This window comes from Acomys minous (genome assembly GCF_964271855.1).
Source record: "Acomys minous genome assembly, chromosome: 16".
Lineage (NCBI taxonomy): Eukaryota > Metazoa > Chordata > Mammalia > Rodentia > Muridae > Acomys > Acomys minous.
In genome coordinates this window covers 46,421,898-46,448,421 of record NC_140498.1, presented here as the reverse complement: position 1 = coordinate 46,448,421, position 26,524 = coordinate 46,421,898, and the positions used below count along the sequence as shown (strand labels likewise).

Below are 26,524 nucleotides of genomic sequence, written 5' to 3'. Positions count from 1 at the left end.
GTGGAGAAATGCTACTGACGTCTCAAGGAGAAGACTAGTGATGCTGTTATGCTAAGCAGAAAGCTGCCCCCTCCTATGAAGCTTTAGACATCAAGTTCCTTGTGGGCAGGAACTGCACTGGGGTTGCCTGTACTCCAAGGTCACAGACAGTTCCTGACCAATACGGGAACTGAGCAATAGTTTTAACGGACCAGGAAATAGTGACACTGGTCACAACTTCATGTGAGCAAAATGGCTTAGTAGGTAAAGTTGCTTGATGCCAAGCTTGACAGCCTGAGTTCAATCCCCAGAACACACATGGAGGAAAGAACCAACTCCCAAAAGTTGTCCTCTGACCCCCACATAAGCCTGTTTCTCTCCCCCTCCCCCCCCTCTCTCTCACACACACACACACACACACACACACACACACACACACCAACCAAATTCAATATAAATAAAATAATCCCAACTTCAATTAACAAACAAACAAACAAGCCCTGGTCAAAAGCAGGCAAAGAGGATGAGAGGCATTGAGATGACTCAGTAGAAACAGCACTTGCCACCAGGACCGATGACCTGAGTTAGATCCCCAGAGCCCACACGGAGGAAGTTGTCCTCTGACCCTCCACAACCACACCACAGCACAGGGTGACTCCCTAATAAATGAATGTAATAAAATTTGTTTTTGTTTGTTTGTTTGTTTTGTTGAGACTTTGGCTTAATGAGACTACTCACAAAGTAGCCCAGGCTGGCTTAGAGCTCTCTATTAGACCAGGCTGGCCTTGGACTCAGATCCACCTGCCTCTCTGCCTCCTAAGTGCTGGGGCTAAAGGTGTGCTCCACCATGCCAACTCTGTCATTTGTTTAAGTGGAAAAAGTGCTTGAAGAGACACAGATTCTCAGCATCACACTGTGAGTGCTGCCGAAATATAGGTCAAAACAACAACATAGCAACATCACACTCCCCATAAAGGCTTCTACAACAATGCTGGGGACAGTAACTGACTGAGGTTGTGAGGACACTGGAGCCCTCCACACTGCAGGTGGGAATGTCAACAGTGTTGCAGAAGTTCCTCAGGTTAAAGGTCTGGCCCTGTCTGGTGTGTGTGTGTGTGTGTGTGTGTGTGTGTGTGTGTGTGTGTGTGTGTGTGTTTGGCATGTATGGACCTGAAGTGGCTGGATAGGTGCCTTTTTGCCAGCCAGTTTTTCCCACCGCTCTCTCTGTCCTCAGTGGCCACCAGGGCACCCTGGTTTTTACACAGGTTCCGGAGACTCAAGTTCCCTTTCCTCATGAAGCTGTCTCCCCAGCAAACGCTCCCCCTTAAAGACAAGAGTCTGCGTAACCTAGGTGGGCTTCAAACTCATTTATGGCTGAAGATGACATTAAAGCCAGAGCTTCATGCATGCTAGGCAGGCCCTGTAAAAATGAGCTACATCCACAGCTCCTTAAACCATCACCTGCACTCGTATGTTCACAGTTGGCAAGATAGAAATAACTCCCAAGCAGTGGCTGATAAATGGAGGAGCAAATCCCGATAACCTGTACAACAGATGATTGCTCCCTCCTGAACACAACAGGCCACAAAGTGTAAGAGGTCCATTAATAGGAAGTATTCGGGATAGGCAAATCCACAGAGTCCAGGAGCCAAGGCTTAAGGAGTGACCACTTAAAATCTTCCTTACAGAGTGACAAAGATAGCTTAGAACTAGGTAGTGTTGACAGAAGTACAGCCCTGTGAATGAACTTTCTTCTTTAAAGTGGTTTAAATATTCAATTTTATGCCATGTCTGTTTTCTCACAGTGAGAATGCAGAGTCAGACCAGAGTCTAGCCCTAGAGAGATGGCTCAGCGGGTAAGAGAACTTGCTGCTCTGGACCTAGGTTTGGTACTCAGCACCCACAGGACTACACACAACTGTCCATCCAGAGCATCTGGTGGGTTCTTTTGCCCTGCTTGGGCATCAGGCACACATATATTGTATCCATATACACATGCAGGCAAAAAGTCAGACACATAAAATACAAATAATCTTTCCAAATGCAGAGATTCAATTCAATACATTCTGGCTGCTAGAAACTGGGCAGTGCATTTGGGACATGGCCACCAAGAAGACTGTTGCAAGCCCTACTTGTTAGGGAATTAATGGAGAGAAAACCAAGCAACAGTGAAGGAACAGAGGGAAACTGGGATGTGGATGGAAGGAGAAACGGTTTTCTGGCTCAGCGTACAGGAGGGTTAAAGGAAACATTTCCATAAGAATTCCCAGAGTCTATAACTGAGCACCCAGAGGCCGAGGCTGGAAGACTGTCATTGAGTCTGAGATCAGCCTGAGCTACATATCAAACGCAAGGCCAGCCTGGGCTACATATCAAACGCAAGGCCAGCCTGGGCTACATAGAGAGGACCAGGCTAGTTTGGGCTAAAAGTAAGGTCCTGTCTCAAAATATTAAGAAGAGGAGCTGCTGCCATGGAGGAAGGAAGTGAGGAGAAGAGAAGGGAGGGGGAGAGGAGGGCAAAGGGGAAGGGAGGAGCGAAAAGAAAGAGAAAATAAGACGGATCTTGAAACAGCTTTCGAAGGACAATCTGCCTTGTGGAACTACTGAGGGGATGTGTAATTAGAGGCCCCTCTTTAAGTGTTCAGCCTGCAGTGTTAGAGGAAGAGAAGACACTCAGGCACAGGAAGGGGAACTGGGGGCTCCCCTCAGAGTCCTCCCCTGACTTCCGGCTGGGAACCCCAGTCAAGCATGGTGGTGCAAAGGGGCTACCGATCCAGTCTGCTGAGCATTCTTGCAGGCCCCAGGCTCCCCAGCTGTCATTTATGAGGTTTTTGTGGCCTGCCTCCTGCCAGGGGACAGGCAAGCAGACCGGAAAAGAGGTGAGGGAGACAGTGGCCACATCAATTAAGTTCCGACTATTGAGCAACGGTTAGAACACAAGGTCCCAGTTGAATCCTTACACTGACCCAGTCAGGTCACTTCAACTGCTGTCTGTTTGCCTTTTTACTAACACACCACACAAGGACGGGGTAGCTGAGAGATCAGTGTGGCTGCGAAGAGAAGCCCACTTCCAGGCTTCGAGACACATCTCCACACCCTCGGCCAGAACAGACGATGTCTCTCATTCCTGTTTCTTGGCTCCAGAATGCTCTGGAAGCTCAGCAGGCCCGAGCTTCTGCCATTGGCAACGTTAGGTATGCACCAGGCTCAACCCTTGGAATTTGTTTTGCTCAAACAAGAGAAGCTGGGTTGGGTTCCTCCCCTGCCCTCTTGAACACAGCCAAGCAGCGTGTTCCCCTTTCAGGACTCACTTCCCTAACTGTCGCTTTTTTCTTTCTATCAGACTGATGAGCTGTCTGATGTGCTAAGACAGTGACTCACTTTCTTAAACATTTTAAATACATTTATCTGTGTGTATCTGTCATCGTCTTCTTGTGGAAGGCAGAGGGCCACTTTTTAGGAGGCATTTCTCTCATTCAACAGTAGGTCCTGGGGATGGAACTGAGGTCATTGTGAGGGGCCCCTCCACCCACTGAGTCAGCTCACTGGCCCCCAACTACCCATTTTCTTGTGTATTTATATTATGTTTAAACATAAGACCGTCTTCTCTACACTGATCCAGCGATTTTATTTCATTGAATTATATGCCTGAGACCATTCCAGGCTTGGGGCCTGAATCGTCCTCATTTTTCTAAAGAGGGTCTTCTTTTCTCCATTGGAGCCCACCAGGATGCTGACCTTTCTCACACTGGGGTAACAAGTGGGTGCTCCTATGTTATCAGTGCCCATGTGCGGATGTTGCTGGAGCAGATTCCCTGGTGTTAGCTGCTGGGTCTCCATGGGGTTTCAATTGTATGAGAGAGTGCCTCACGCCCTTCTGAGAAAGTCTGTAGAACAAGATGGTCTCTAAAACTGCTGCGTCCTGGGCTCAGCAAGCAGCCAAAGGCACTTGCTGCTAAGCCTAAAGAACTGAGTTCCGGGGCCTGGAGAGACGGCTCAGTGGTTAAGAGCACTGCAAGCTCTTCCAAAGGTCCGGAGCTCAATTCCCAGAAACCACATGGTGGTTCACAACGATCTGTAATGTGATCTGATGCCCTCTTCTGGCCTACAGGTGTACATGCAGGCAGAACACTGTATACATAATAACAAATAAATATATCTTTTTTAAAAAAAGCTATACATTAAAAAAAAAACTGAGTTCTATCCTGGGGACCCACCAATTAGGAAAGAACAACCCCTAAAATAGTTGTCCTCTGACCTCAACAGGTACATTTTGGCATGTACGAATCTCTTCGCACATGAGGAAATAAGCGTAATAAATTTCAAGCGCCTTCTCCTTGAGCAAGCCTTTGGCCTCTGCGGGGGAAGAGGTGATGCTCCGGACTAGACTTTTCATCTCTACAGTCTGTAAAGTGGCAATCCTAATGGAGCTCTGAAAATGGCAAAGTTCCTCTGAAAGGAGAGAGACTAAAATGACAGCGACGGCAGGAGGCTTAAGAGGTGAGCACTCTTGCCCTTCCATCAGGAAGAAACTGAAGCAAGGAGCAGTGCAACGGGAGGTGGCTTAGCTCAAACACCAGCCATGTTTGAAGCCACAGTAGGCCAGGTATTCGCAATGACAGAATGAGGCGGGAGGAGAGGAGTTTTTCCTTTACCAGATATTTAGTCATCTGAAGTGTGTGTGTGTGTGTGTGTGTGTGTGTGTGTGTGTGTGTGTGTTGATGATGCTCATCCACACATGCATGTGTGGCGGTCAGAGGCCATCATTAGGTGTCTTACTGCTTGCTACTTGCTTTATGTTTCTTGATGGGGTCCCACACTGATCCCGAGGCTCATCCTTTCAGCAAGGCTGGCTGGCTAGGGATCTACCCGCCTCCTCCATTCCCCAGCCGTCTGCTCTGGCTTTTAGGGAGGTTCTGGGGATCCAAAGCCATGCTTCCATACCAGACCTTATCCCCACTAATACTCTCTCTATCCTACAGGAGATATTTTCTTCTCTATCAGTTGAGGTAGTGTTGCTGGCTTCTACTGTGTAAAGAGCAACAAATATGATAAAACTCACAGCTGAGAATCACCCAACTCAAAATGCCAGTGGTGCTTAGAATGTGACCCCTTGATGCAGGCTACCCCTTACCTGATGCCCCACCCACCCACCCACCAGGCTAAAGATAAGGAACCAAGGCTCAGCGAAGTCAGCGATTGCTCATGTCTCTCCAGGCAGAAGTAGCCAATAGGTGCTCACCCTAGATTCCAACTGGCTTTACGGTCTCTGGTCCATTCCATGCACTGCTCTAGGTTGCTAGGCTTGTCCTAGGATTACTGCCACTGCCACATTCTACCAGTTTGAGTTGACTTTTTTTTTTTTTAGGCAGGGTTTCCAGGCAGGGTTTCTCCGTGTAGCCCTGGCTATCCTGGAACTTACTCTATATAGACCAGGCTGGCCTCAAACTCATAGAGATCCACCTGCCTCTGCCTCCCAAGTGCTGGGAGTATAGGCACGTACCCCCATTGGCTTGAATTGACTTTGTAGTTGAAGTTGTGACCACTATTTCTGCTTATTAGCTGTGCTATATACCTTGAGGATCAACTTGTTTCACCCTGAGGATAAGTAACAGAGAGAGGACTTTCCCAAAGGTTGGGGATGTAGCTCAGTAGGTAGAGTGATTGGCTGGCATGTACCAAGCCCTCCCCTCTCGCCTCAGCACCACATAGAAACTGGCTATGATGATGTGGTTGACTCCTATAGCAATCCCAGCATTCAGGGGGTGAAGGCAGAAGAACAGGAAGTTCAAGGTCATCTTCCACTATGCAGTGAGGTTGAGGCTAGTCTGTCATACATGAGACTGTCTTTAAAAAAAAAAATCTCCCCAAGATCACACACCAAGAAGCAGATGGAAACCAACACTCTCATCTTCACATTTTCACCTTGAACTCAGCTCTTGGCTCTCCCTTGAAGTATGACAGCTCCCCTCCAGCTGAGAGCTGGACAGAGGAAGGAACAAGGAGAGATGGTACCCCAGATTCCCCTATCCAGAGGGGGTCTAGTCATTACTGCTTATTAATCTAAAAGGTCCTACACAATCACCCAACATGTCAGGAAAGGCTGCAGGACTGTAAGCAGGGACAGGCTATTACTGCAGAGAACGGGAGCCAGAGGCAGAGAGGAAAGGGGTACACTTCCTCAGGCACCCCTTTCTGGAGTACACCCAGCCATGCAGCTGAGGTCCCCCACAGTAGCCTTGGCTCTAGCGTATTGTAACGGATAGCATCCATTCTTATGTGTTGGTCTGGATTTGGGGAAGCTTTGCTGGCAGCAGGCGCATGACAGAGACCCACAAGACCCCAGGGATGGGCTCTGCCAGGGCCTGTGGAGTGTCGACAGGAGTTCTAAAAGCTCTGTTCCTTCTGAGCTGGCTTTTTCTCAGTGTTGCCACGTCCTATGATGAGTGAGGACATGGTGCCCGGTAGGGCCCACTGTATATGTGAAAACTGGAGCTAGTGTTAGGGAGCCCCAGGGGCCCTATGGGAGCTACGCTGGTGTTGTCAGAGACTGGCTGGGTGACCTTGAGTGAGTCCCTCTCTCTCTTTGTGCCTCAGTTTGTTCAACTCCCAAGCAAATGGTCAGTCTTAATGTAGATGCTGTTTTATACTTTAGAATTGCAGACAGGGTCATCTGTCTCTCCTGGAGCCGTTCTCTGGCCTCCGGGAAACCTATCTCTCCCGATCTCTTATCGCGGTGCTCACATCCAGAGAACAAGCCAAGATTTACTGCTTTCCCATCTCCTGATCTGCCCCCACCACACCTCCTCAGGCTGTTGTGAGGGAGTCACGTAGCTAAGCCAACGCTGTCCCCAGACCTGTGGACAGGCCATCCCTAGCATCCTTCTCTTGGCCTAATGCCCAGGGAATTCCATCAGGCAATAGCCACAGGAGTTGATGGGGGGCAGACCCAAGAAACAAACAGGGGACCCTTGGAAGTGGGCCAACAACCCTTCTCTATACTGATAACCCTTTGTCCAGAATTAGGGAGACCCGCTCTGGAGGGTAACACTGAATAATGGCCCTTTATAATTGTGTTGGTGGAGGGGGCTGAAGGGGGTTCCTGCTGGTCCTGCAGTGCAAGGCGATCTGTGTTCTTAAAGTTTGAAGGCTGACTGAAAGGAGCTCTAGGCCTGGGGAAGAGAGGCCCCTAAAAGCCTTGGGGGTGGGGTGGGGGACACGACACATGTGGCCTCTCCTATGGGTGGGGAAGGGTCTTCATAGGGATAGAAGAGAATTCATCTGTCCCCAGAATCTAGAACCTAGTTTCTGAGATGTCCTTGCTGAGAGAGGGTCTTATTCTCCAGGACTTTCACAGTCAGGGACGGATAGGACCCTTTTATATGAGCTGTGACCTCAACATCCCAAGGAGACAGGGACGAGAGAGAAGCAAGAGACCCTAACTTAGTTTATTAGGAATGGAGGGAGATGGCAGAGGGTCCAGATATCTGGGGAGGCAGGACTCCACTGGGTGGGGGTGCATTCTATTCCAAGGGTTAAAAAAGGGAGGGATTTTCCCCTCCAGCCAGTGGCCGGGACGGACGGCCCCGTTTCTGAAGGTTACACAAAGCTGTTTTGCTTTCTGGGGCCTGGGAAGTGGGAGACCCTTTCCTTTCGGGGCAGGAGCCCGAGTCCTGGTTGGATGGAGGGCCCGGACTCTAGAGGAAGATGCCAGGCTCTGGCTTCCCTGGTGCAGGGCTTTCCTCGGAAGGGGCGGCCAAGCGCGTCCGGACGTGTCGCACTTACCTCCAGGCCCCGACCGCTATCTCCAGGCTCCGATCCGCGGGTCCGACTTGAGCGAGCACCTTCCGATGCTCCGGGCTGCGCCAGGCGTCTGCTCCGCTTTCCCCAGCGACTCGCCAGGCTTCCAAGCTTCGCAGAGCAGCCCCAGCCAATCAGCATCACCGCCTCTGGTCTTTGCTTGTGCCTCAGCCAATAGGAGATCCCGCCATGGGCCACCGCCCCCGGGGGGGAGGGGGAAGGCGGGGCGGGGGCAGAGTCCGACCTCCGCGGGTAGGATGCACCCGGGGGTCTCGGAGGAGGGCCGCGAGGGCCGGAGGAAGGGGCTGGGGGATAGAGGCAGCCGGAGGGGGACCCCAGCAAGTCAGATTGGGACTCAGAGTCGCTTCCTTACAGGCGGGGGAGGCTTTACAGTCTAATTTAACAGGAATCTTCATTGTACCACCACCCCACATCACTGTTTAAAGATCCTGGGGACTGCCGACCCCCTCCCCCGCCCCGCCTCCTGCGTGCTTCGGATCTGGTCTCTAGAACCTGAGCATCCGGGACCCTGAACAGAAAGAGGGCTGAAGCACCCTGTCGGAGGTGCCCTCAGCCCTCCATGCCACCTTCTGGTTCATCAGTGGTGCACAACAGGGCAATGAGAAGAGCGCTAAACTGGGAGTCAGACCACGACCCAGGGCGGGTCTCTTCCTCTCCTCTTCCTGGTTTTCCTTAAAGATTAAGAGAGGCAATAGTGGTTGTATCTCTTTTATGTAATAAAGATGCGTTCAGAACACTGAAAAAAAAATGTGAAAACTAGTTAAACGACAATGAGTGACTGAGTCCCACACCTTTTCTTTAATTAAAAATAGATTTATTTTATCTTACTCCCTCTCCCTCTCCCCCCCCCCTCTCTCTCTCTCTCTGTGTGTGTGTGTGTGTGTGTGTGTGTGTGTGTGTGTGTGTGTATACCTGAGGAGGCCCACTGGAGGTGATGGGCTTTCCTGGAGCTGTAGTTACAGGTGGTTGCTAGCTGACAGAATTGGGTACTGGTTGCTGGGTGCTGGTTGCTGGGTGCTGGGTGCTGGGTGCTGGGCATGGCACTCAGGGTTCTTGAGAACAGCTGTGCTCTTAGATGCTGAGCCATCTCCTCCCTTTTCCCCTATTCTCTTTCTTGTTTCATTTATTTATTTGTTTATTTAGTAGACAAGGTCTCTCTCTAGCCTCTCTATCCTGGAACCCATTATGAAGACCAGTCTGGCTTCCAACTCACAGAGCTTGCATCTACTTCCAGAGTGCTGGGATTAAAGGTGCACCACCGTGCCTGGCCCCCCACCCCCTTTTTCTTTTTCTTTTTCTTTTTCTTTTTTAAGGGAAGGAAGATTTATTTTGGTTTGATGGAATGAAGCATGTTGGGGGGACAGTTGCTTTGTTGCTTGCTCACTTCTTTTTGTTTGTTTTGTTTTGTTTGTTTGTTTGTTTGCTTCCCCCCCCCCCAGGCTTTTTTTCTCTGTGTAGTCTTGGCTGTTCTTAGACTCATTTTGTAGACCAGGCTGGCCTCGAACTCACAGTGATCTGCCTGCCTCTGCCTCCCGAGTGCTGGGATTAAAGGCGCGTGGCACCATGCCCGGCTTGCTTGCTCATTTCTTATGGTCCTACAACTTTCTAAAGTTATTTGAACAGAAGGTGTAATCAGTCATTAGTAAAATCAGAGATACAGATGTCTAACCATCTCTAAGCTTATCCTGGGCAACTGTGTCATGGCCTAATCAACTCTTATAGAGTCTAGAGGTCCCTCTTGAGTTCAGAAACCCAAGCAGCCTCCTATGTAGTTAGCCATAGAGTGTAAATCTAGAAGTCAAGGAATCAAAATAGACCTGACGTAAACAAATAAATCTAATACCTCCAAATAAGCAATTGACTGCGACCACTAAGTGAATCTGGAAGAAAACAATGACTAGAGTAAGTTCAAAGGAGCAAATGGAAGACGGTCCAGAGGCTCCATCCCTTGGGAATCCAGAAGGCACTGCCTGGCGCTGTTTTGCCTGAGCAATTTTCTGAGGCTCTGTTGTAAATCTAGCAAGTTCTCCCTAATACCTAAGCCTGCTGAGAATTTGTTTATGGCTTAAGACCTGCTCGGAAAAAATGCAAATGGCCAAAGAGAGGCAAGTTAAAGCAAAAGGCTGAAAAAAGCATTTTTTTTTTCTCTACTTGCCACGATGGCTCGGCCTGTATCACTATCTGTGAGCTTTCAAGGAATTACACAAGTTCACATACTGCTGACTCAGCCTCACCTCAGCCATCCTTGAGAGAAATTGGACATTTCTAGTTAAAAAAAAAAAAGCTTGCAGGTGTCACACTTTTAATCTCAGTACTGGCTGAGGCAGAGGCAGGCAGATCTCTGTAAGTTGGAGGCAAGAATAGGGAGTTCCAGGTCAACCTGGGCTACATAGTGAGAGCTCGTCTATAAGCAAACAACCAACCAAACAAAAACTTATGGCATGGGCCTATTATCTCAACAGCCAGAAGCAGAAGGATCAGAAATTCAAGGTTATCCTTGGCTTAAATAGAATTTGAAGCCTGCCTGACACACATGAGATGTCCACTCCATAAAATGAGTTTTTACACTCCCAGCATTCAGAAACCTGAGGCAGGAGGATTGCCATGAGTCTGATGCCAGCTTGGGCTGTTTATCAAATTCTAGGTCAGCATGGTCTACAATGTGAGGACTTGAGACCCTGTCTCAACCATCACCCCCTGCTGCCTGCTGAAAAGAGACAAACAACACAAAAACGAGTAACTATCATATTAGAGAGAAATGATTCAAGCAGCTGGCTAGAGAGGATGAAAGGGCAGAAAATACTCATTAGCCAAAACAGATGTCTCTGCATACTGAAATTATGAATTACTCTAATTTTATTTTGTTTTTTTCAAGTTGCTATTTTATTGTTGTTAGCTAGTTAACCCAACCTGGTCTCACATTTCTAGCAATCTTTTTATTGTTATTTTGAGGCAGGGTCTCTGTAGGTAGCCCTGGCTGTCCTGGAACTCACTCTGTAGACCAGGTTGGTCTTGAACTTGGAGATTTGCTTTTACATCTGCCTCCCGAGCCCTGGGATTAAAGATGTGAACCACCATACCTGGCTCGATCTTGCTGACTCAACTTCTCGAGTGCTGTGATTATGAGCATGTGCGCCCTTTACTAACCTCTAATTATTTTTACTATTCCGTAATGTTACACACACATCTTCCTCTGCTAAGAAAAAAATAGTTACAATTAAAAAATTAAAAAACAGGGGCTGGAGAGATGGCTCAGAGATTAAGAGCACTGGCTACTTTTCCATAGGACCTGAGTTCAATTCCCAGCAACCACAGGGTGGCTCACAACCATCTATAATGAGATCTGGTGCCCTCTCCTGGTAGGCAGACAAACATGCAGGCAGAGCATTGTATACATAATAAATAATAAAAATAAATCTTAAAAAAAAAAAAAACCAGCAAAGCAAACATCTAAGCATAGATTGGCAAACTAGCTCATGGGCCAAATGCGTTCCAAAATACTTATTTTTTGACAGGGTCTCACTGCGTTGTCCAAGTTGGCCCTGAATTCCTGATTTCTCTTGCTTCAAACTGCTTAGTGCTGAAATAAAAGGCCCGGCACTCACCTATTTTTGTATGAAATTGAACTAAACCTAGGCTTTATATTTTTAAATGGCTGGAGAAAAAAAAAAATATCTGAGAAAAGCCCCGTAATAGCAATAAGAAATACAAACTCCAGTGAACACGAGTGAAGTTTTCCTGGGACATGGTTACCTAGAGTCATTTCAGCATGGTTGGTGGTGCTGTCGCCGCAGAGGTGAGCAGCTGCACCGTGCTCTTGGCGGAAAACGGTTGCTTCCTCCGGAGCCAAGGCGTTTGCGGGGGGGGGGGGGGGGGGGGACGGACCCCACGGCTCATCTCATTCATCTGTTCAGCCTTCACTCAGCTATGTCTGGAAGGCAGTGTGGGGCCTCAGGGCTCCCAAGGGAGCGAAGCTGTCGCTTTCTCTCTGGCTAAGCGGGAGCAGAAGGGGCTGTTTAGGGCCAGGTGCTTTGCAAGCTGATTCTCAAGTGGCCTCACGCTGCCTCCTGTGAGGAAAGCTGTCCGCCAAAACCCTGGAGGCAGTCCTTCGCACATTGACTTCCGCAGTCCTGCAGGTTTGAGACTCGGTTGTCTTGGGGGTGCCAAGAGGGTGTTCCAGATGTGGGGATAGGGGGTGTGGGGGTTAGGGTGGGGCCTGGGGACTGTGAAGCCTAAAGGGTGGCTGGGTTCCCATCAGAGACAGCTGCAACTCACGCGCCTCCTCCAAAGAAGAAACAACTGAGGCCCAGAGAGAGATCCGGAAGAGCTAGTGTCAAATTACGAGACACATCTGTCTTTTTGCCTGGCTTTGCACAGCACGCACTCAAAAAGCTAAGGCGTCGGAGAGATGGGCTTGGTCAGTACAGTGCTTGCCTCAGAAACATAAGGGCCTGAGCTCAACCCTAAACCCCAGATTTAAATAATAAAAATTATAATAACAATAATTAATAATAATAATAATAATAATAATAATAATAATAATAATAATAATAATAAAATCCATGTATTGCCAGTGTGTGTGTGTGATGGCACATGCCTTTAGTCCCTGCACTTGGATGCAAAGGTGGGCAGATCTGTGTGTGTAGGAAGCCAGCCCTCTCTTACAATGGTGAGTTCAGGCCAGTGAGGGCATGACTTCAAAAAACAAAACAACCAAGGACAACACAAGTCCAGGCGTGGTAGTGCATGCTTGTGATTCCAGCGCTGGGAAGGCAGAGGCCTAAAGATTTAAAACTATAAAACTGTTAGGAAACCAACCAACCAAGCAAAAACAATAGGGCTAAATCTTCATGGCTGAAATGTCAATTTGCAAATGGTTTGTCCTCCTTTTCACTCGGTCCCCCTTTTCCTCCTTCTCAAATCAAACTAACGTCGGTTGGCGCTGCACTGCGAGTGCTAGGCAGGTACCCTAGCCCTAAGCCTCTGCCTGTGTCCCAGCTGGTAGTTAGGTCTCTATCGCTGTGATAAACACCATGGTCAAAACATAGGGAGGAAAAGGTTTCTGTCAGTTGACAGCATCGCCCATCATGAAGGGAAGTCAGCGGGAGCACGGCTGGAACCTGGAGGCAGGACCTAAAGCGGAGGCCAGCTGTGGAGCGTCCCTGCTTACAGACTGGTTCCCCCTGGCTTGCTCAGCCTGCTTTCTTGTAGCACTCAGGGCTACTGAGTGTGCATATACGGCTCTGCCCATAAGGAGCTGGGCCCTCCCACAGCCTTCAGTAATAGTGGAAATGCCCCATATACTTGCAGACAGGCCAGGCTGCTGGAGGGATTTTCTCAGTTCAAACTCCTCTTCCCAGCAAACTCAAGCTTTTGTCAAGCAAAACAATAGCAGCAGCAGCAGCAGCAACAAAATAAAAATCTTCAACTTCAAATTCTGCAGCCTCTGCCTCCCAAGTGCTGGGGCTATAGGCAGGCAGCACGTCACTGTTTTAATGTGGTGCTGGGGGTAGAACACAGGGTATCATGCATGTGAAGCAAGCCCTCTATTGACTAAGCTACATCCATGGCCCAATTAAAAAAAATTGTGCATGGTTGTTTTTTGCCTGCACGTATGTCTGTGTGCTATGTGTGCTCTTGGTGTCCACGGAAGCCAGAAGAGAAGAGAGCGTTGAATTCCCTGATATCGGAGTTATAGGTGGTTGTGAGCCACCATGTGAGTGCTGGGAATTGAGCCCAGGTCCTCTGGAAGAGCAGCCATGCTCTGAATTACTGAACTATCTTTCCAGGCCTTCCATCCTCATCTTTTTTTTTTTTTTTTTAAACAGAGGCTTTGTATGTAGCTCAGGTTGATATGGAACTCAAAATCTTGCCTCTGCCTCCCAAGTACTGAGACTACAGGTGTGTACCACTGTACAGTGCTCCCTCCCTCCCTCCCTCCTTCTTTCCCTCTGTCTCCCCCTCTCTCTCCCTGTCTTCTCACATCCCCCCCCCCCCCCCCGCGTGTGTATGTGTGTGTGTGTGTGTGTGTGTGTGTGTGCGCGCGCGCGCGCGCGCGGGCGTGTGTGTTTTCAGGGAGTGGGTGGGTGTGGTGAGAAACAGTATACAACATTGTGGCTATGCTTACAGAGCTCCACTGCTCCACTGTATACTTGAAAATGATTAAAACGGTTGATGTTGTTGCTTGTTTAGTAGCAATAAAAAGTATCCAATCTAGTGGCTCATTGGTATAAAAGAGAGACTTTTTTTTTTCCCCTAGGCCCCTACTGGGCACAGACACATTGTAACTTTTTTGGAGACAGGGTCTCTTTATCTAGTCCTAGCCGCCTAGAGGCTACTATGTAGCCCAGGCTGGCCTTCAGCTGTGGCAGTCCCGCCTCTGTCTCCTGAATGTTGGGATTACAAGGGGAGGCGGCCCAGTGCGCAGCTTTTGTTTACACAGTTGCCTCCTTGATTGGGAAGGACAACTAGAGTTCATTAACTCACTGGCTGTTTTACTTTTCTATTGCTGTGATAAGACATCATGACCAAGGCAACCTATAAAGGAAAGTTTATTTAGGGCTTACTGTTCCAGGTAGGTAGTTAGAGTTCATGACCAGCACGGCAAAGAGTATGGCCTCAGGTGGGCAGACATGGCCCTGCAGCAGTAGCTGAGAGCTCACATCTTGAGACAGAACCATAAGGCAGAGAGAGAGAGAGAGAGAAAGAGAGAGAGAGAGAGAGAGAGAGAGAGAGAGAGACAGACAGACAGACAGACAGACAGACAGACAGACAGACACAGACAGACAGAGACAGAGACAGAGAGAGGGAGGGCCTAGCTAACTGGAATGGCATGGAACTTTAAAACCTCGAAGCCCATCCACACACCTCCCCCAACAAGGCCACACCTCCTAATCCTTTCCAAACAGTTCCCCCAACTGGGGCGATCAGGTATTCAAGCATATGAGTCAATGAGGCCATTCTCATTCAAACCAGCGAATTCACTTATTGTAATTATTTTTTTTTTAAAGTTTTTTTTAAGACAGGGTTTCTCTGTGTAGCCTTGTCTGTCCTGGACTCAAGTTGTAGACTAGGCTGGCCTCAAACTCACAGTGATCTGCCTGCCTCTGCCTCCTGAGTGCTGGGATTAAAGGCATGCACCACCATTATAATTATTTTTATTTATTTTCATATGTAAATGTCTCTCTGTGGGTGCCATGTATGTGTGGCCCCAGAGGAAAGAAGAGGGTCTTTGATTCCCTGCAGCTGGAATCACAGGCAGTTGGAAGCCACTTAATATCGGTGCTGGGGACCAAGAGTCCTCCGCTGAGCAGCAAGCGCTTGGAACCGGAACTACTCTCCAGCACCTCGGCTATTATTTTTTCACCCACTCATTAACCCATCCACACATTTAATACATTTCATAACTATTCTGTTGTAGGTGCTTACCTTGGTATTTGAGACCCTGACCCCCCAGAAGCTTCCATCAGGAAGTATCCACATCAGGATACAGTATGTAAAAAGGTAGAATTTTGTAACTGAGGGAATTAGTTTCTTAATAAGTGCTCAGAAGGAGAGCTGGCTGTGGTGGTATACTCTTGCATTCCTAGTGCTCAAGAGACAGGAGGATTGCCTCAAGTTTAAACTATGGAGTAAGTTCTAGGCCAGTCTGTGCTATAGAGTAGGACTGTCTTGAAGAGAAAACTAGCCCCTCCCCCATTTTTTGTTTTGTTTTTTTCAAGACATGGTTTCTCTATATAGTAAGTAGTATTGGCTGTCCTGGACTCACTTTAGAGACCAGGCTGGCCTTGAGCTCACAGAGACTCTCCTGCCTCTGCCTTCCAAGTGCTGGGATTAAAGGTGTGCACCCCCACACCTGGCTCCAATTTTTTATATTTTATTTTTATTTTTTCAACTCCAAATTTTTTTTTAATTAAAGCACTTGCTCTTGAAACGGGATCTTTATTTTTTTAATGATTTATTTATTTATTATGTATACAGTATTCTGCCGGCATGTACACCTAACACCAGAAGGGGGCACCAGATCTCACCATAGATGGCTGTGAGCCACAATGTAGTTGCTGGGAATTGAACTCAGGACCTTTGGAAGAGTAAACAGGGCTCTTACCCTATGAGCCATCTCTCCAGCCCTTCGGCTCCAATTTAAAAAAAAAAAAAGTGCTCAGAAGGAAGAAACAATAAGAGAAGGTACTCAGGTTTGGGCAGTGCTTCTGCCATGGCGCTCAGGGCTTGCCTGGAGCCGTGGGAGCATTTTAGTTGAAATCTGAGCATGGAGCGAGAGCCTTGCATGGGATTTCCTTTTATTCCCATGCATCTTGCCTCTGTGCTGGGGTCCTAGGATACCTGGGCTGCCCCTCCCTTCCTATATCTCAGAGACCCAGTAAGACTCAATAGCATTTATAGTTGGGCTGTACCTGTAGAAACTGCTGGGCATCTGGTATGGCACCCATCCGTCATAGCTTTATTCTGGTGTTGCTGTGATAACTGGGACTTTTCAGTGCTTTCAGCTTGAGAGAGAGAGAGAGAGAGAGAGAGAGAGAGAGAGAGAGAGAGAGAGAGAGCGCAGGGCTGGAGGAGATACAGTCGGCAGAGCTCGTACCCAGCTTGTGTGAAGCCCTGGTTTTGATTTGTAGCCCTCCATGAGCCAGGTGCGCATGCTTGTAATCCAGCACTCAGGAAGCGGGGACTGGCGGTACGTGGGTCACCATCCAGTTTGAGGCCAGCCTGAGCTACATGACACCTCGCTCAATTCTACCCTCTCCACTCCCAGACCCCCCCACCCCAAACCTCTCTAAATTTGAGTGTGGTGGCACACGCAGTAATACCAGAACTTAAGAGGCTGAAGCAGGAGGATTGCCATCGGTCCAAGGTCAGCCTAGGGCTATTGAGAGCTTCTGCCTTGAAAAGGAAGAGGCAGGGAGGAGAGAACGGGACAGGGAAGGACTGTGCTGTCCCCACCCCAGCACAGAACACACTGGAATAATTGCAGTTGGGCCACAGCTCCTGCTTCCTGTGGGCAGACAAGGCACAGAGCAGCCATGGCTGTCTTGAAGTGTCAGTGAGCAGGTGAGGAGCGCTTATCAATGTGGATGGACTCCAAGAACACATCCTACCTAGGTCCTTTCGGCTTGTGCCTAGAGATGTCCTCCCCACACTACCAGATTCCTGGCGATCAGTCTTCAAGTTACCACAGTTGTTTGTAGTTTTTCTACTTTATGATGGGGTCAAAGCAATGCACACCCACTAGAAATTGTACCTTGGTTTTTAAATGTTGATATATTTTTTTCAGGTTAGCAGGGCGTAATGGTCTCGAGACACAGGGCAGCAGCAAACTGCAACACCCAGTCAGAAATTGATGGCCCCATAGCCCTGGCATCCTTGAATCTCAGCCCATATTTTAGTTCCGTGTCTTTGACATTCTGCAGGCTAGGTTCACTCTCAGCTGTGTGTGCTGATGGCAAGCCCAACACAGCTATGCTGCTCACATTCAGATGAGGTGAGGCGGTCAGCTCTTGCTTATGAAGCAGGCTTTGTGTTAGCTGACTACATAAATGCGGTCTGATGTTAAGTCTTCTGAGCATGTTAAAGGCAGGCCAGGTTCAGCTCTCACACTGGCTGGGATTGGGGTGTGGTTTTTTTTGGTCTTACATTTTCAATTTAAGATGAGTTTATTATAAGGTAATCCTGTACGTAATAAGTCAGTGGAAGAAAACAAAACACTCAGTTTACCCTCAAAACATCATAAGCAGCCAGGCATGGTGGCACACGCCCTTAATCCCAGCACTCATGGAGGACCGAGGCAGGTGGATCTCTGTGAGTTCGAGGCCAGCCTGGTCTATAAAAGCGAGTCTAAGACGTCCAAGGCTACTGAAAAACCTTCTCAAAAAGCAAAAGACAAAAAACAAAACAACAACAACAAAAAACATCAAGAGCAAATTTTCATTAGTGTGAGAAGTTGGGATCCCCAAACTCTGTGGCTCAGTATTTGGGGTACTGGAAAACGTTCTACTCAGAGTCTGAGAATAGGTTTTTGGAGTTGACACCAGGGAGGGGCTGGCTTTGATAGGCCCAGAAACTGCTTTTTTTTTTTTTTTTTTTTGATAAACCATTTTTTCCAAACTTCACGGTGGGAGGTAAGTCAGATGGTCTGTTTTTGCAATCTCCATGCTCCAGGGCGTGTAATGAAGATTGGCTGCTTTCCAGATTTCCACGAACAGCAGTTTTCTTGAAACTCTGGGTCTGTTTTGTGGCCGTGCTGGTGGGGGTTAGGAGAAGGAGCTGTCCTGTAAAGCCCATCCTACATCTAGCACCATCTTTCCACACCCGGGGAGTCTGGGGTCGGATGGGCTGGGGTCCCAGGACTCCTCATCGTTGCCGGAGGACTGAGCATGCAGCTGAGTTGGGCAACATTTGTCTGAACATTTGAAGGTCTTCCTTCAATCATCACTGCTGGAGACAAAAGCCAACCTGATGTGTCCTGTGAGCTCCTGGAGGGCCTGATTTCTGACGCCATTTGTCACATAGGGAATGATTTATTTATGCTTACTAGTTAGTCACCCTCTTCCCTGGGAGTGGCCCAGGGCACTGAGGAGCTTTCCGGAGCCTCATTGCTGAAATTTCACAGTAGCCTTAGGGGTTTTTGTTTGTTTGTTTGTTTGTTAGCATTTATTTATTTATTATGTATACAATGTTATTCCTGCATGTGTGCCTGCAGGCCAGAAGAGGGCACCAGATCTCATTATAGATGACTGTGAGCCACCATGTGGTTGCTGGGATTTGAACTCAGGACCTTTGGAAGAGCAGCCAGTGCTCTTTAACCTCTGAGCCATCTCTCCAGCCCCTGTAGCTTTAGGTTTTAACTGAAGCCAAGTTGGAGCTTTTATCACACTGGATCAGCAACTCCTAATAGTCTGTCTTCTCCCCAACCCCATCCAACCCCATCTCTCCTTTGTCCAGGTAAGGAGAGACAAAACACAAACAACCGCCAGCCCCAGCAAACAGTGTGACACAAAGGATTTGCCCTGGAACTGTGAGTTATACAAATCTGAGCTCATAATTCTAGCTGTGTATGACTTGTATAAGGGGCTGGAGAGATGGCTCAGTGCTCAAGCAAATGCACCACCCTTAGAACTCCCCAGTTCTCAACACCTACATCTGGCAGCTCACTATTGCCTGCAACTCCAGCTACAGGAGATCCAATGCTCTTTTCTGGTCCTTGCAGTTACCCACACCCGCATGTGTACATCCGTACACAGACAAGTATGCAAACTGAAAAACAAATCTTTTTAAAAACACTGTGTGAGCTTGCACTGACCCCCTAGGGTCTCCGAGTGGTTAGAATGCACATGAGGGGGCAATGCAGTGCATGTTATGTGGGGGAGATGTCTTAGAATTTGTGGTGTGGAAAGGAGTGGCTGACAGGCAGGAAGCTCTGAATGAGGTTAGCCAATATTGTGGGGCCAGCGCAGAACACTTCCTCCAGCCAGCATGTCCAGGAGGGAGGGAGCTGGAGGACTTCAGCTACCCACTGCTAATCAAGAGATGCTCAGTGGCGGGCCACTCCTCAGCATTCTGCCTGCTCCTTCAGACTGAGCAGGTTCAAGGGCCAAAGAGAGCCCTCAGGCGGAGTCTCAGAGTGGCGGGACTGGTGGCAATGCCACGACAAAGAATGCTGAGGCTTGGCGGCTTTCATTCTCTCTTGGTTTTTGTTTGTTGTCGTGTGTGGTGTGGTGTGGTGGTGGTGGTGATGGTGGTGTGTTTGTATGTTTGTGTGTGTGTGTGTGTGTGTGTGTGTTACTTTCTGTTGTAGCAATAAAATATTGTGACCAAAGCGGCCTATAGAAGAAAGAGTTTATTTGAACTTAGGTTTCAGATGGATAGAAATCTACCATGCTGAGAAAGCATGACAGCAAGTGCGAGGCATGAGACTGAGAGTGCACATCCTCAACTGTGAGCAAGAAGCAGAGGATGGCTGGAAGGAAGCTGGAACTTTGATTTTTTTTTTCTTATTGAGTTAAGAATTTCTCTGGCATTTTTGATTCTTAAAGTCCTAGTGACATAATTCCCCCATCAAAGCCACGCCTTTTAAGCTTCCCCAAACCATGTCACAATTGAGCTGCAAGTGTTTAGATATCTGGGCCTATAGGGGTCTCTTTCATACTACAGTATGGATATGTGTGGTACATGTACATGTTCATGTGTGTGTGTATGTGTACACGTTTGTGAGGATATACGTGAAGACATACATGTGTGACGATATGCATGTATGTGAGGATACAGACATGTGAGGACATACATTTGTGTGAAGATATACATTTGTATCACTGACATGAGGTTAAGCCATAAAGGCTTTGCTTGATGAAGTTCCAGAAACCTCCAAGTGTCCAGCATGATCACTAGACATCCAGAGCAGCTGTTGAGGCTTTGCTCGACAAAGTTCCAAAGATCTCTGGCTGATCACCACTGCCCTTAAATATTATGTATGGTCCAGGTGTAATGTTGTTTAGAAGTCTGATATTTCTCCTAAAACTGTTTTTTTTCCCCTCTTTATTTCTCAGCCCTAAGGAAAAATCATACACAGAAAACTTTTTCCCACAGAGAATGTTGAAAGAGGGCATCTGGCCAAAGGCTTGAGACAATGATAGAGTTTTTTGCTTTGACTGTGAGCACCCAAGCAGAAACTGCATGAAAGAAAGTTAAGACCTTGACATAGCCAGTATGATACTGTTACCTGTAGAAAAGTTTCCTTAGAATCTGTGTTGAGAGCAATAGAAGGTGGCCTTGAAAAGTCGTGCTTTATAAATATTTTCCAATAGAGGACCCCTTGGCAGTTAGCCTAGGCTTGGATAGCACACCTGTTGGTCTGGGACTGGAAGTGGGTCAAGTTTTTTCTTGTTTAAAAGATAATGGTCAGGCCATGTTGACCATTGCTTGCAAATTGATTGATATTTGTTGTATGTTTTGTTGTAGGTTACAGAACTTTTTGTATTTCCTTGTTACTCTGTTGATTTTTGATTGCCCTAGTGATTGTAAAAGATGAAAAAAACATGATGAAAATTATTGAACTTCATTTCAATGAATACTGGGTTTGGCCCAAGGAGAACGGGGCAAGCAAGTAACAGACATGAGAGAGTAAGTTAGAGAGAGATGAGGAACAGCAAGAGAGATGGATGGATAGGGAACAGCAAGAGAGACAGAGAGATGGGGAACAGCAAGAGAGATACATAGATGGGGAAGAGCAAGAGAAGTAGGAAGATGGGCAACAGCGAGCAAGAAGATAGTTATATAAAAAGACAGCAAGCAGGTAAGCAAGCAAGGAGCAAGGAGTCAGACAGACAGCAAGCAAGACAGAGACAGAGACAGATGAGAGCCAGAAAATAAAGTTCTCCTGGGCTTTAAGACCTTCAGCTTGTACCGCACATGCCTGAGTCTCTGAGTATTTCTTTTTCCTCCGTTCCTCAACCTCTCCTCAACAACTGGTTCCTCTAGCTAGTTGTTCAGCCAACCTCCTGCTCAATTCTCCTGACCGCAGATCCACCTCTCTTTTCTCCTCTTCGCTGTTCCTGGAGCTGGTCTTGGGGAGCCTATTTGTGTGAGGTCATACATGTGTGTGAGGATTTACACATGTGAGGATATACATGTGTTGCTCAGAGACTGATATCAAATATTTTCCTTAATCACTCTTTACCTTAGTTTTTGAAACTCTCTCTCTGCTTGCTGCCTGCAGTTGCAGATGTAGCTTTCAGCTCCTTCTCTAGCACCATGTCTGCCTCCCTGCTGCTAAGCTCCCCACGATGAGGGGTCATGGACTAATCCTCTGAGAGATGGGCTCAGTAGTTAAGAGCACTAGCTGCTCTTTCAGAGGACCCCGGTTCAATTCCCAGCACCACATGGCAGCTCACAACTGTCTGTAACTCCAGTTTCCGAGGACCGTGCACTCTCTCAGAGACATGCATGCAGGCAAAAAATAATTAATAAAATAAAATAATCCTCTGAAACTGTAAGCAAGCTTTCATTTATAAGTAGCCTTGGTCATGGTGTCTCTTCACAGATTGAGAAAAGTAACTAAGACATAGGGCTTTCCACTGAACCTGGGGCTCATTAATCTAGCCATCCTGGTTGGCCATCAAACCCATGGGATCTGTCTCCATTCCCTAAGTTGTAGGTTGTACCATGATGCTGGGCATTTTGCATAGGTGTTGGGGATCTGAACTCAGGTCATCGGGCTTGGCAGAAAGTACCTTTACCCACTGAGCCATCTTGCCAGCCTCGGGATGAGTTTTTGAGCAACACAATGCCCATGCTCTGGGGACACTCTGGATGTTATTCCTATGATAATGGGGGAAGGGAAACACTCTACTTCTTGTAGGTAAATATGCTCAACATAGGTTATTACACAGAAGTCACCATAGCAGCTCAGCATGATCCTGAGAAATCTGCTTCAGCCACACACCTCTAGTTTGACGAGTAAAATGTCAAAGGTCTAGCTCACCTTTACATGATTAGTCCACTCATCTTGGCCAAGCCCTAACCTCTCCGAGCCTCAGTTTTTACATCTGTAGGATGCGGGGTAAGAATCATAGCACTTACTCCATAGGGCTGTGTCAAGATTTTGAAGAGTTTTGAATGAAGCATCTTACCCAGGGGTGGAACAGTTGGGATTCAGTGAACACGGCCAGAAGCAAAGGAGTGGGAGGACCCCATCTTGTGATTATTCTGAACTCCTCCCTGTGTGGTTGCCCTCTCTCTGGAACATTCAGGTGTGTGTTACCATAGAAACCTTTCACTGATAATGCTCTTAAGAACTTGACTGATTTTTTTTTCTCCCCAAAATAACCCACCTCATCAATCAAGTAAAGCTCAGGCAAAGCAGTTAGATAAGTGAGATTGTTTTATCATCATTAACTTTTGAGTGAGGCACCTACTTGGGGAATTTCCATCACACAGAAATAGGCAGTTAATAGCAACTTTTTTTTTCTTCTGAGACAGGGTTTCTCTGTGTAGCCCTGGCTGTCCTGTACTTGCTTTCATAGACCAAGCTGGTCTTGGTGGATCACAGAGATCCACCTGCCTGTGCCTTCTTGAGTGCTGGGATTACAGGCATGTGCCACCAGGCCTGGCTTGACCAAGGCAACTTATAAAAGAAAGCACTTAATTGTATACTCACGGATCCAGAGGGTTAGACTCCATGATCATCATGATGGGGAGCATGGCAGGCGGGAACAGTGCTGCAGCAGTAGCTGAGAACTTACCCCTGATCCACAAGCACAAGGTAGAGAGGGGGGTTGAAGGTAAGACAATAGGGAGAGAGGGAGAGAAGGAAAGGAGGGAGAGGAGGTAACGGGCCTGATGTTGACTTTTGAAACCTCAAAGAGTGTCACCAATGACACACTTCCTCCAATAAGACCATACCTCCTAACTCTTCCTAAGCAGTCCACCAACTGGGACCCAAGCCTTCAAACATATAAGCCTATGGGCTATTCTCATTCAAACCGTCATGATGATGATAGTGATGGTGGTGGTATTGGTGGTGGTGGTGATCATTGTCATGGTAATGCTGATAGTAGTGGTGATCATTGTTATGGTAATGCTGATGGTAGTGGTGATCATTGTTATGGTAATGCTGATGGTGGTGATCATTGTTATGGTAATGCTGATGGTAGTGGTGATCATTGTTATGGTAATGCTGATGGTAGCTGTGATCATTGTTATGGTAAAGCTGATGGTGGTGGTGATCAGTTATGTTAATGCTGCTGATGGTGATAGTGATGGTCATGATGGTGGTGAGGTTGGTGACGGTGGTGGTGTAAACGACCATGTCTTAAGTCTTCTGCTGCAGCACATACGCTTAGATACTGTGCTTACATTACCAAATGCAATCTTGACACGGAAGTACTAGAGGCCAGGACACTGGATGTGTGTTGGGGTGGCTTGTGTTTGGATGTCAGGTACCAAACTTCCATTTCTCAGGAAACCCCAGAGTAAAAGGACATGGAAGAAAGGCCTCTTTGTCTTCTGCCCTCGCATCCAGGCCACCTCTGAAGCTGGAAATTCTACCATCTGCCTGTGGGACTTGGCTTTTTCCTGGGTGAGATACTGCAGGTCCAAACAAAGGCTCCTACCTTTCAACACTTAGTTATTTCCTGAATCCTAAGGAAGTAAGAAAAAGGCTGGGGCCACACCTTACTCCTGGCAAGACCCGCCCTTCTGTGAATACCAGAACAAAGGCATAGCCAGGTGTTCTGCCCAGTGGCCCCTGACCTCCTGCAGACCTACAGGAGCATTTCCAGGCAGCTGGAATGAGGAAAACACTGGAATTTTGCTTTGAAGATGATGGACCTGGGTTTAGACTACATACCTGCTATCTCTGAACCCCATGTCCTTGGTTAGCCCATGTAAGCCTCAGGGCCTTGGCTTATCAGCATCTGAATGTGTGCAGTCTGGGGATGTAGCTGAGCTGTAGTGTGTTACCTAGTCTGTATAAAGCCCTGGGTGCCATCCCCACACAGCACTGCCAGAAATAAAATGGGTAAAAGGGCTGTTACTGTGACCAACGTTTGGTAAATGCTTAAAACTTGAGGATGTGATCTGATATAAAGTACAGGGGTGGCTGGGTGCTAAGGGGCACAGAGCCACTGCTAGACAACTGTATCATGTGATCATGACAGTGAACATTTCTCCAGAGTCCCTGGGGACTCATTTTGGAGGGGCCATCAATGTCAAAACTTCCAGATGCACCCCACTGTTGATTGATGAGGTTAGGATGCCATCTTGTGGTACAAATTGTCCCAGGCACCAGCAGGAACACTGGGTGAACACTGGGTGAGGGAGGTGCTCTCCAGCCTTGGACTTTGGGTGGGGGTGGGGCAACGAGTGATCTCCAAGGTGGGATCCAGAACAACATCTAGGGCGAGGACTGCAGATCTGGATTCGGTACCAAGCAGCATCTAAGCTAGGTACACTGGCGGGCCTAATCCTAGCACTCAGGGTGCGGGCAAGAGAATTGGGTTTAAGGTCATTCTCAGCAGCTATCTGGTGAGTTTGAGGCCAGCTTAAGCTACATGAGACTCTGTCTTAAAGGACAGAGTGAACACATATTAAAATCTTTACCAATGAAGGACTAGACAGAAAGACATGTTTACCAGAGGATGTGAAAACCCAGTTTTTATAGATGGGGGTGGGATGGAATGATGAGATGTGGTTCCACAAACCCAGCGTTTCCATGGGGACTATCATCCCATGCAGAAAAGCATCTTGTGGCTTCAGTTTTTATGGCATTGTAAAACTCACATTCTAATCAATGGTGCATAGACACACTCCAGCTGAGGCTTTGGTCTAAGGTCACCTTGCACCCCACTTCTGGGCGTTGAGTCACCCTTCTTTATGCTCCCTGGCAGTATGGGACGTATGTGCAGCTGCTCAATTGACTGTGAATCCCTGCTTCCTTGGCCCTGCTGTTAAGTTGAAAATATACCAACTGAAAGCACTCAGCACCACCTACTTTGCCCTTTGCCCAGTACCCTAACAGTGCAGCAAAACCACGTATCACTGATAAAGCTGGAGTGGAGTCCCAGGCTAGGGACTGCGTGCACTTTCATCAGACGCCTGTTGGGTGTAGCTCCCTGTGAGATGTGGGACCTCCTCCCCCATGTCTGTGTAGTTTATCTTTTTACCCAGGCATTTGTAGAATGACTGCAGCATCAGGTTGGGAAGTGAATGGAAATGCCAGTTCAGGGGTCTCTATCTCAGCCTGGCTTTATAGTCCATGAGTGATGGAGGTGGCGGCCCAGGGCTGAAATCATTCTATGTACTTTGGGTCTCAGAATGTGGCTGAGTCCAGGATCTTGTAGGCCCAAATCCACCTGAGAAGTGGTCTACCAACCTCTTTCTTCAAGTCTTCCTAGAATCTTTGGGCCAAAATTATTTTTCTCTAAATTGGCTACAGAGCCATATGATTATTTTGACTCACGTCTTGAAACTTGTCACTTGGTAGAGGACAGCTTTTGTAGCATGTGTAGTAAGTTTATTTTTTAATCTACCCTTGCCTCTCAGACAGGATTTCTCTGTGTAGCCCTAGCTGTCCTGGAATTCACTATGTAGATCAGGCTGTCCTGGAACTCTGAGATCTGCCTGCTTTACCCTCCCAATACTTTATCATTTTAATCAATTAAAAAAACCAAAACCAAAACCAAAACCAACCAAACAAAAAAAACCAAACAAAAACACTTGGGAGGCAGAAGCAGGGGGAAATTGCTGTGAGTTCGAGGCCAGCCTGGTCTACAAAGCGAGTTCAGGACAGCCAGGGCTACACAAAGAAACCCTGTCTGGAAAAAGCTGACCCTGAACTTCTGATTGTCTCCCCTGTATCTTCCCAGTGCTGGGATTAAAGACATGTGCCCAGCTTTATGCACGACAGGCAAGCACTTTGGCAACCAACTCAACTCCCCATCCCTTAAGTGTGTTTGTAACCAGGAATGACACACTGCAGCCTGCCCATGTGCTCTGGATCAGTCATGGAGCATCATGCCACGGGCATAGTTAACTGCAGAGTGGGGCCCTGCGTGGGAGCCAGGTTAGAAATGGCAGGTAGCACCTGGACCCCTGCTGATCCATACACGTCACCTGAGAAGCTGGTGGGGGAGGAGAGGGAAATAGCACCACCATTTGTTGATTTGAACAAATTTCTGCTCAGGCTATGGGTGAACAGCCACATCATCTCCTTGCG

At 47.7% G+C, this 26,524-nt stretch overlaps 1 protein-coding gene across 1 annotated transcript in view; it reads right to left on the bottom strand.

Moving 5' to 3' along the window:
* ABAT (4-aminobutyrate aminotransferase) overlaps positions 1-7,919 on the bottom strand; it is an 83,120-nt gene extending 75,201 nt beyond the window's left edge. Inside the window, exon 1 of the mRNA XM_084764749.1 lies at positions 7,765-7,919. The gene's annotated coding sequence lies outside the window, so the exon portion shown is untranslated. The remainder of the gene's footprint in view (positions 1-7,764) is intronic.
* Positions 7,920-26,524: the final 18,605 nt, after the last annotated feature.